The sequence below is a fragment of the Lathamus discolor genome, chromosome 1 (genome assembly GCF_037157495.1).
Source record: "Lathamus discolor isolate bLatDis1 chromosome 1, bLatDis1.hap1, whole genome shotgun sequence".
NCBI lineage: Eukaryota > Metazoa > Chordata > Aves > Psittaciformes > Psittacidae > Lathamus > Lathamus discolor.
The window spans coordinates 15,238,636-15,249,412 of NC_088884.1; the positions used below are offsets into that span (position 1 = coordinate 15,238,636).

A 10,777-nucleotide genomic window follows, 5' to 3' on the forward strand; every position below is an offset into this window, starting at 1 on the left:
TTATTTACCCTTCCAAATATGGACCAGTCTTCAGGGCAGTACAGCTGCTAAACTTACTGACACGGGTGCTTGTGTTACAGCCAGGATTTATCATACACATCAAATGCAAAACTGTCTCAACTTCAGTGACAAGCTTTTGCTACTAGAATATGTTTATATTCTATATATAGGGTATATATTCTACATTTATTTATTGCATAAAATAAAGAGCACATGGGGGAAATGAGCTACCCTGCTGAGGGTAGTGTTTGTGTGCTGCTGAGAAGCAGGAGCAGTGAAGCTGAAGGCCACAGTGAAGCTGAAGGCCACAGTAAAGCAGGGCAGCAACGGCAGAGTCAGCACTGAGCACTCTGGCTGGCACAGATGCTCTGATTCACCCACAGCTTTCAGCACAGCCGGGGCAACCCTGAGCAAGTGTCCACGTGGAAGGTTAGGAGGCGAAGGTTAGGAGGCAAAGGTTGCTGGCTATGTGCTCTCCTGAAAGGGAATTTGAGCAGTGAGAAAAGCCATAGCCCCTCATCATGTTTCTTGTTGAATTTGGGGGTGTAAGTTTTCTTGCTGCTTTTGTAAATGAACAGGAACTCCCACCCAGAGAAATATCTGCTTTTATCATCAGTGTATCCCACAGAAAACTGTAACACTGAAAGCTTTGGCTAATTGCTTGCTATAATGAGATAGATAGCAAAGTAAATCATGTTTATGGCCATAAATCTTTCCTGCCTCGCACTCTTTTCATGAGTGAGGAATTAGTTGCAACTGCTGAAAACAAATGATGAGTTTTCATGAGGTTTGCTTGAGTTAGGCTAATACTGCCAGAAGGAATACATGGGGTTTGTAGTTACGAGCCATTTCAATCAAGACAGAGACTTCTGAGCTATTTTGCTTTCTGAAAATTAAAGATCCACAAGCCTTAAGGTGTAACGACCTCTGTTGCAAGAAAATCTCACTAATACTGCTTGGAGAGTGCCCTGTGCAAACCAGGTCAGTGATTATTTTGATGTAAAACACCATGATCTAAACAAAGTGCAGATCAAAGAAACCTCTTTTAGTTATACTAAAAACCTGTAATTGTGAGGTTAGTTAATTTGCAGAACAAAACCTCTCAACCTCTGGGTTTGTTCATAGTTTAATATACTCTGTGTCTAAGAGCGCATGAGGAAAATGGACTTTTGAACCTCTAATTGTTCCTATGGTTAATGTGTATGAGGAGCCTCCTCTTAAAAACCTCAAATGTAATTATGTCCTATTACTACCTGTGTCAAAAATTTTATTACAAGCTACATGGAGTATTCATCCTACTTGTGTCTATAATACTCCAGTATGTAAATCTGTCTCTGTTCCTTATTTCTAGCTACTCAACTGCATCAAAAGGCAGCCAGAGTTACATTTTCAGTGTGTTATTCTACTGCTCCTGAGATATTTTCAAGCAAAAATGGAAGGAATGGTACCTGCAGCACTACTTACTAGTATGTTGTTAATCTATAGGGTATGCCTCATTCCTTCACCCCTTTTTATATAACATATAAATTGGAGAGATTTAAAGATATTTTAATAATCCTAAGTACCATTATGTACAGACAAATTCTGTGATGCAAGAAGGGGAAAACAGTGTCTAACTGTCCTCTGAGCAGGTTTTCTTAATGCTGGCAAAAAGGGCTGGCAGCGGTGTGGCATCACACCCAAGCATGGAGGTCCCGGGCAGCAGCATCCCAGAGGGGCCTGCTCTGATTTTTTTTCTCTATAGGCTTTGCCCCGCAGGAGGAGAAAAGGACACTTGAAGGCTTGTGAGCTCCATCCCTCTCCCTGCTGCAGGCTGGGTGCTGGCTGCCTTTTCAAGTTGCAGCACAGAGCTTTACTGTGATCCTCCTTAAAAAATGAGATGCCCTCTGAAATGCCTGAATTTAGGTGCAGATGTATCATGCAGGCTGGAATAGCAATGTCACCAAACAGAAGGGAGGTTTCTCTACATTTAGTAGTGGAATCTCAAAAAAACCCCAACTCACCAAACACCACCAAAACCCACACAAATTGAAAACAACTCAGAAGAATCACCTTGCCCTCCCTTGTTGCTTGTTCCACCTACAGCTCTCATAACCACAGCAGTAAAATCTTATGCAGTACAATACTGCATTGTACTACACTATGTCTAGTGATATCTTTTCCACTATAGCCTTGCTGATACTGTTTTCTGTCCAGAGTCCACTCACTCTGTTCTAGAAATAGCAGGGTGACAGTGGAGTGGAGCTGCCACACGTCAGGAGACCCCTCACCATGCCTGATCGTGACCCCTACCCACGTGCGGAGGTCCACATGCTGGTGTCCCAGCCTGGCCTTGCCCGTACCCCTCCCCATGGGTAGTATGCCTGACGGCTGGGGCTGACAAAAAGGCAGTAAAGGACTAGGCTTTGGTGCTGACATCTTGGAGATGAGGCTTTTAATGACATTACCGGCAGGTGTGGCAAAGTGCTGGCATCATTCTGACTGGTTTGGGATGCTGACCTTAAGGCAGAGGAATGCTGCCTGCGCTACACATTGTGATTATCGCCTCCAAGGAGCCAGCTCACGAGGCACCACGTCCAGGGATATTTCCACTGCGTCCCTGCTACAGTATTCATGACAGCTCCCATTATGGGGCATTTCGAACCCCCTCAGGGATGGCAGGGGCAATCCCTCTGTGCTGCTGCCTGCAGACACAAACGTCAGAGGAGACGGGTGAGGAGGCTTCAGGAAATCCCAGAATCACTATCTCTTTGAGAGATACCACATCCATGGCAGGGGGTTGGAACTAGATGATCTAAATGTCCTTTCCAACCCTTACTATTCTATGATTCTATGTTCCTCAGTGCACAGCAAGAGTCCGGCAGGCACTATTTTCAGTACTTTTCTCTCTTATACAAGAAAGGAAGCTCTGGTGGCAGATGTGTGGAGCCTTCTGCATCTGAGCACTCAATGTGAAACGGATGCAGGGTCACGTATTTTCCTCTCTTCCTTTTTTTTTAATTGAAAGTTTCTTCTTCCTCTTTCTTCTTAAGGTCCTTTTGCCAGGAATACTCAAAGATTAGGAAGACAGCACGTTTTTACCCACAGACCTCACCCCAAACGAGATTTTGTATTTTAATGGCACATATATGTGTATTTTCCAAAAGCTTCTCTTGGGCGTGGGTGCTTACACAACACTTCTCATGATCAAATTCTGCTTTGCTTAAACCACCTGCAAAAATTGCTTGCATGCCATAGGAAAACCTTGAAAGGATGGTGAGAGCAGGTGCTCAGAAAGATGGAGAGTTTGTGCTGCTGTGTCCCTGAGGTTGAAGCACGCTTGAGAGCGGATGAGAGCTGTGTGGCAGCGGGGCAGGTCAGTGAGATGGGGGTGCTGAGCACAGAACCAGGCAAAGGTGACAGAGCTGGGACAGGCGGTGTAGGCCACTGACGTGGCAAAAGTATTGTGGCTTGTCACGTGTCACTGAGTAGCTGGTTGTGAAAGACACTGTTTAAACAAACTGCTGTGTACATTTCCATGCCAGTACCTGTCTGCCTGGATTCTTATTTTCAAAGTGAAGCTCTTAAGCATATTCGAATGAGTCATTACTTTTGGTCAGCATTGACAGCAACTGGAAAATCTAAACATTATTGCCCTGTACATCCCCTGCACTCCAGAGATCACACAGGAGTTTCCTATATGGGTTGCATCCTATTTCTGCTCCATTCACACTCTCTTTTCTTCTGTTTTCATCTGAGAGCTTTCTTGTTCTGCCAGGAAGGATGCTCCGAAACCTGCCATACCTGTACATTTCTCTCCTTGTTGCAAAAGCACTTCTGTATGGTTGCTTATTGAGCAAATAGTGACTATGTGGCACTAGCAATTTGATTCTGTTAATTTTATACGTCATGAGCAGTAGCTTGAAATGCTAATGCAGCTTTTGCAACCAGGAGTGAGTCCTCACCTCTGGGTGAGGAACCCAGAGTTGAAACAAGGGCCCACCAAAACCTTCATACCCATCTCTGCTTATTTATGTTTGCCTGTAATAGGGTAACCGTACAGCATTGCATTCAGTCATTTCCCAAACACTGGAGGAATGTTACAGACATTCTTGGGCAGAAACTGCCTGACTTTGAAGTGAGTCAACCTGAGAGTAGTGGTTAGAGCTTCTAGTTAGCACATCCAGCACTTCTAAGAACAGCTGGAAGTGCCCACCTCTCAGAAAAGTTGATGAAATCTTCCAGCATTGCAAAGATCCCAGTGCTTCTCAGAGTAAGTCCAAAGGGTTCGAGTAAGTCTGTGAAAGAGAAGTGGAGAAGGATGAGTGAGAGGGGAATCACAGTGGCTACGGGGAGGAAAAAGGAAACAAAGGACACTGAACCCCTTGAGGGAAGAACAGTGTACCCAGTGACACAGAAGCCCTGGAGTGAGGGAGGACTTGGAGATGGTGAATAGAGAGGGACAGGAAGGGAGCACACAGTCATCCTGTGGAGAAGAGGAAGGCAGGAAAGCATCTGGGATGGGCCAGGACTTTGACCTTGAGGCACCACAAAGTGTACAGCCTGGTATTTCTTTGCTTTGATTTAGGTAGAATAAAAACCATGTAGCTATTGGCTCTCTTTATACCACAGAGAAAGACAGAGCCTCCCTTCTTTGGAGATTACCTCTGCCACTCCTATCCATATCTTGCTCAACAAGTCTCTAAGCCAGCAGCTGAAACAATCTTTTCCCTCCAACAATGAGCCACTCTTCATATTTCCAGTTTTTGATGTAAAGAGAAATATGAAGACTGTGGAGCACAGGCTTTGGCAGGTCCCAGCAGCTACACTGCAGAGAGAAATCACCTTCCAAATAAGCAGCAATCAAGCAGCAATCACATAATCATCTTTCAAATAAGCAGCAGTTTCCATTGACAGAATGAAAATAGGGCTGCAATTACATGATCGCTGATAACAGCTTTATTGTTACATTTCCGTCCATTTCAAGAACAAATTTATAATTAAGAAATGACACCTTCTGATATTCACTATTTGAGCAGCCTGGCAAATGTATAAGCAACAAGTGAGTGACTATTCAACACAAAGAATTTTCAACACAAAAAACTATTCAACACTTCCAACAGGAATTTCTTGTTCCTGGGAGCAAGCAGCCTAATGCTGCCAAGTAATTACCAAGACATCAGAAGCAAGAGGGTGTTAATGAAATTTAAGACTGCCACGTAAAGTGGAAGGTGATGTATTTATAAAGGAGGTTTTAAATATTGCCTAGGAAGAACTGACCATGAGGTCTAGTGAAATTAATAATAAAGTAAAATGTAATAATCCAGGGTGAAAGATTGTGGACTTCAGGGCTAATATGAATTTCAGGTCTCAACTAGGGAGTTAATGAACTGTAAATCACAGGGAGGAAGGAAATACAACACAGAATACAGGCCTGTTTAAAGTAAACATGATGGCAAAGTATTTCAGACAGGGTATTCCCAAGAGAAGCAGGAAAGCTATCGATGGCAGTGATGAGGTGTCATCTGGAATACTGGTCATCTATGTCAGAAAAAGATAAATTCCCATAGGAACCACTGTAGAGAAGGACTTCAAGACAGGACACAAAACCCCACAGCATTGAAAGCCCACATTCCTGCTGCCCAACTTCAGGTACTTCACAAAGACACACAAATTAGGAGTATAGTCACTAGGGACTTCTGTAGTCAATTGGAAAAAATGGGCATCTCCAGTCATTCAGCCTACCGAAGTTCTGACTTGGCTCCTAAATTAGATGTTTTATTGAAACACTTTAAACTACACAGGAAGAATATTGCCCTAGGGAACTGGCATGGTGCTCTCAAAAACAAAGGCTTGAGAGAAAGGAACCAGCTGCTCCAAGAAGGGTAAACACCACAAAAGAGGTGAAGGTCAGGTTCATCAGCAGGTGTCCTGGGTTCAGCAGCAGCAGTCATTTTTCTCCTTCTTAGTAGCTGGTGCAGTGCTGTGGTTTTTGACTTTTGGCCTGGAAATAGCACTGACAGCACCGATGTTTTTAGTTACTGCTCAAATGTTTACTCTGACCAAGGACTTTGTGAGTCTCATGCTCTGCCAGGGGGGAGGGGAAGCCAGGAGGAAGCAGAGACAGGACACCTGACCCAAACTAGCCAAAGCGGTATTCCATACCACAGCATGTCATGCCCAGTATATAAACTGGGGCAGTTACCCAGAAGGGCTAGATCACTGCTTGGGTCGGGCTGGGTATTGGTCAGCGGGTGGTGAGCGGTTGTATTCTCTTCCCTTGTTATTTCCCTTATCATTATTATTATTGGTGGTAGCAGTAATGGTTTGTGTTATACCTTAGTTACTGGACTGCTCTTATCTTAGCCCATGGGAGTTCACTCTTTTAATTCTCTTCCCCATCCATCCTGGAATGGGGGGAGGAAGGTGGCGAGTGAGTGAACAAGCTGTGTGGCTGGGTTTAAACCACGACAGCAAGACAAGCTGATAAATGCTGGGCACAAATAAACTGTTCTGAGAAACAGAAGGTTGATCTTTGCAAACAGCCTTCCACAGGGAATAAGAAACTTGCCTAGAATTAAACTGCAGCTGAATGAGTTCATTTAAGAGGTTATGTGATGAACATACCTGGAAGAGCAAACATTCGGACTGGCAGATACAGAAAGATCTCTTCTGATCCTCTGTGCTATGCTGTTTCATTTGTATTTGTTGTTACTGAATACAGTCATAACTAATCCTTTATATCTGCATCAAAAGGGATGTCTTGCAAAATGATGTGTGTTTTGGTAAAAAAATATTGGAAATTACTGCTGCCTTGCTGTTAATCTGCATCAAAGGGAAGGATGGCAAAATCTATTTCCTAGGACTATTGCTCAAGAGGAAAAACGAGAAGAGCTACAGCACCGAGTGTCTGAGCTACCCTTATGCCGCCTATCCCTGCAAACTGAGCAAAATGCTTGTGCTGCCCCAGGTGAGAGAGGCCCACTCTCCTAAGAGGTGGGCAAACACATGGCAAGGTGCTATTCAGAAGGAACAGAAACACTATGAACATGCTTGTAGTTGTCACTGGCAAATATGGCGCGTGTGGCAGGGTGTGTAACTGTTGGCAAGTTAGGCCAAGTAAGTGTCCTTCCACTGCTTCTGCTGTTGCAGTAACAGAAAATCATTGCCCATAGGCCAGGCCCACAGGTAAGGCTGAAGTGCTTGGGACACCCGGCCAAAAGTGCCCCAGCAATGCAAACATGGACTATCAATTGCAGCTGTGTATTGCCAAATGAGGTGGCAGAGCACAGCCAAGTGCCTGGCAAACAGCTAGAAAAGGACATGGGAGTGTGAGCCTGGAGGGGTTTTGGCTAAAGCATTGGCACAAGTAAGATCTGGAGTATTGTCTCCTGACATTTAATCCTTCCTAATTTTCAGTGAAATGAGCCTCTACACACATTGCCTGAAAATAATGGGGCAGAAACACAGAAAGATCTGATTGCCCTACAAATGACACTGAATATTGGCTAACCAGCTTCGTCAACAGCGTTTTAATGCAATAGAAACATGTTTGCTAAGGGGAACAAGATGTGTGCTCCTCATTATTGTATCATATGCCAGGGTAAATGCTGTGTCACAGTCCTCTAATTCTATCCAACCCTGATATTTTGAAGTTAATTTGGAGGGATGGAAGTCATTAAAAATTTTAAGTTTAAACTTGAACCTGGAACGAAAAAAAACACCCAAAAACCTAATTTCAGAATAGCAGAAAACTGCTGACTTTCCTCAGTAATACTTAGGTCAACTTAGTGGTTGATATTAGGAAACCCAAAATTTTGCAAAACAGGCAGGGAACCAAGTGAAGCAAGACACAAACTGACAACATACAAGGCTTTAACAGGCACAAAATACTTGCTTTTACAATGCAGTTTTACAATAGCACTGACATTCATTACTCAAGTTGTTTTTCACTAAAGCCACAGTGAACAGTAAGCTAGAGAGAAACCCAGCATCCCATACATTTTTTGTTCACCCTTCTTCTAGCAAAATCTTATTACCTATTGCAAAATGTTTGCAAGGGCTTTATGTTTGACTTTCTTTCTTTTTCCATGGGGGCACAGTTGCTCTGTAATGCTGTTATTGTTAGGGATAATGTTTGTGGTCAGTTGCTATTGACAGTTACAGTCGAAGTTCAGGCAGCCAAATTTAGACATGAAATTAATAATGGCATATGTACCAGAGAGCTTAAGTATGCATTGTTTCTTCATGACTTACCAGGAAAAATTCTCACTGAGATCCAAGAAGTTTTGGCATGAATAAGTCATAAATATGGAACAAAGGATATGCCTCAAGAAAAGGAGGTAAGTATCAATACAATATGGATAAAATCAACCAAAATATCTGGAGTATGAATGCAGCTGAACTCCCCTGCTGTAGAAAGTCAGGGTGGTCTGTGACTGAGGATGTGCTTGGCTGCATAAAATATACAGTGTTTGATGAAGTCCACATACGTTGTACTGCAGAAACTGGTCATTTAAAGAGGATTGTAAATATGAAAAAGCATGAGCCATCATTCTTTTTATGTGCAGAGTACAATATATTCTTCTAGCACTGTGTATATAATATAAACACGACTTTATGTAGGGCATTGAAAGGTTGGTATCTGTGACCATTAACCACGTAGATGATTTGCATGGTCATGCCTCTGTCTCAGCAGGCAGGCTTGCTAAATCCATCTGCTCACCGTATATAATTGAACTTTCCAGACTAATGTCTTTTCCCTTCAAAATGTCTTCTGCGTGTCCATACACTGAGGGCTACAGAAATAAGGGAAAACAATATGGGCTGCTTTCACATCACCTTAAAGCTCTGAGCTTCAGCCAGCTGTAGGCACCAAGAGCTTTCCTCAGTGTCTGCAGTTACTCCTTCAGCTAAGACAAAACTTTCTCAGGCTCTAACAATAGTGACTCTAATATGAGCCTCCTATCACATTTATAAAATAAAAAATTAAAAAAAAATGCTCTCACATTTTAAAAATAAAATTATTTATTTTGAACTTGGGGTTCTTGGGTGTACTTGAATCACAACTGGTCAGGCTTCCAAAGCATAAGTAAGAAGAAGAGAGGTAAATGATGTAAGAAAACTGAAAGCACCTCCAACCTGTATGCTGTACAACTTTTGTTGCAATGTAAAGCCCCTGAAATATTACAGTGGGAACTGCTTAGCCCTCCAATATGAGTTCCAGCAGTCAAAGGGAAAAACCTGCAGCTCTTGGCTTTCCTCTCTGTATGTTTATTTGAAGTTTGTATCTTACTGTTGTCCAATGAAAAATCACATCACTTGCAATCGCTATCTCAGAAAAGTCATTAATCACTTTGTAAGAACTGATTGGATACATCTGCATATATGCCTGGAAGTACATTCATCCATCTAAGCACCTTCACAGTGAAGACCTGACATAAGCTTTCCCTTCCATCTTAGTCCTTCTCCCCAGATACAAGTCCAGGTGCAGAGGAAAACGAATGAGTTGCCTTCACCTACAGGGCTGAGTAAAACCCCAACCAAGCATATACCTCTGTAGCAACTACAGCCAGAATGGAAGAGGGCTGTGGCTGTTAATTTGTTATGGGCAGATTTATTTTGGGCAGTGAGGCTACACATCGATGCTGACAGCATTTAGAGCATTAAGTGTTCCAGAGTGAGGACCATGGCACTGCTAACAGGTTCATACTCTGAAGGCCTGTCAGTCCTGATAGGCCACTAGAAGCACAGCTGTTACAGAGTATTTGTGCAGGGATTGCTTTAGCATAGCCCATCTTCCAAGCTTTGGACTCTTTCTTGGTGCTGAGATCTTTTACGATTGTGAGAAACTTGACCATGCAATACAAGGCAACCAGCATGAGCCTGGGATTCTCTTCTGTGTCTGAAAAGAGCTGTATCCTAAGGAGCAGCAGAAAGAAGTAAATCCAAAGGATTTTGTCTGCAAAGATAGCAGAAGTGTCATGCCTAAAGAGGAAGAAAAAATACCCACATGAATCAAGGATCCATGTGATTCCCTCATTTCTGACTTTCATTGTGTAAACAGAGTATGTCTGGCCATGCATCCAATTGTTCGTAAATGATGATGGTTTACATGTCTTTAAAATAAACTCTGACACACAAATACTTGCTAAGCCACATATACTGAGTCAGTCACATATGTATATCCCTCTTTGCTGAAGTTCTTCATTAGACATTTTCTTGGGGCCTCTGTTAGCAGGAAGCTGTCTGTGCTCAAAGGCAGCCCTGCCATAGTGCAGCCATGTGGCCTTGGATCAGCTGCATGAGAAAGCTCTAAGAAGCAAGAGCAGCTTACCATTGGTCAGAAGCTGTGCTTACGCTGAAGCACTCTCCCCCCGTCCTTGCCTGAGTGATGTTACAGATATGCCTGTGCCAGCCCCTATGTGCGCTGGTACAGATCCTGACCCATCTGGGATGATCTTGGATCCTTCCCATCACTGTGGGCTTCTCCAGTGATGACCAGACTGGCGGCTGGCTGGCGCCAGTATCGTAACTGAACCCGATTCTGACCCTAACTCGCTGACGTGCCTTCCTGGCTTCACCTCAGACCTCCTTGTCACTATGGCCACTTGGATCAGTGCTGGCTATTCGTACTCTTAGCTGAAACCAGTCACCACCAGACCTGCTTTTCTATTTGTGTTTGGTACTTTGGGGCTTCTCCTGCTTAGCAGGGAAGCCACTGCCATGCCTGCCTCGCTGTGACACTCCATTCCCAGCTTGACTTGCCACTTCTTGAAGCTTGTTTCTTTGAAGGATG

The 10,777-nt window shown here is 43.5% G+C and overlaps 1 long non-coding RNA gene across 1 annotated transcript; it reads right to left on the reverse strand.

The window, feature by feature from the left end:
• Positions 1-2,417: 2,417 nt before the first annotated feature.
• Positions 2,418-6,670, reverse strand: LOC136022433 (uncharacterized). Its single transcript, XR_010616171.1, has 2 exons — positions 6,607-6,670; positions 2,418-4,277 (listed from the first exon to the last, which is right to left on the reverse strand). It is a non-coding gene; the product is annotated as an uncharacterized LOC136022433 (long non-coding RNA).
• Positions 6,671-10,777: the final 4,107 nt, after the last annotated feature.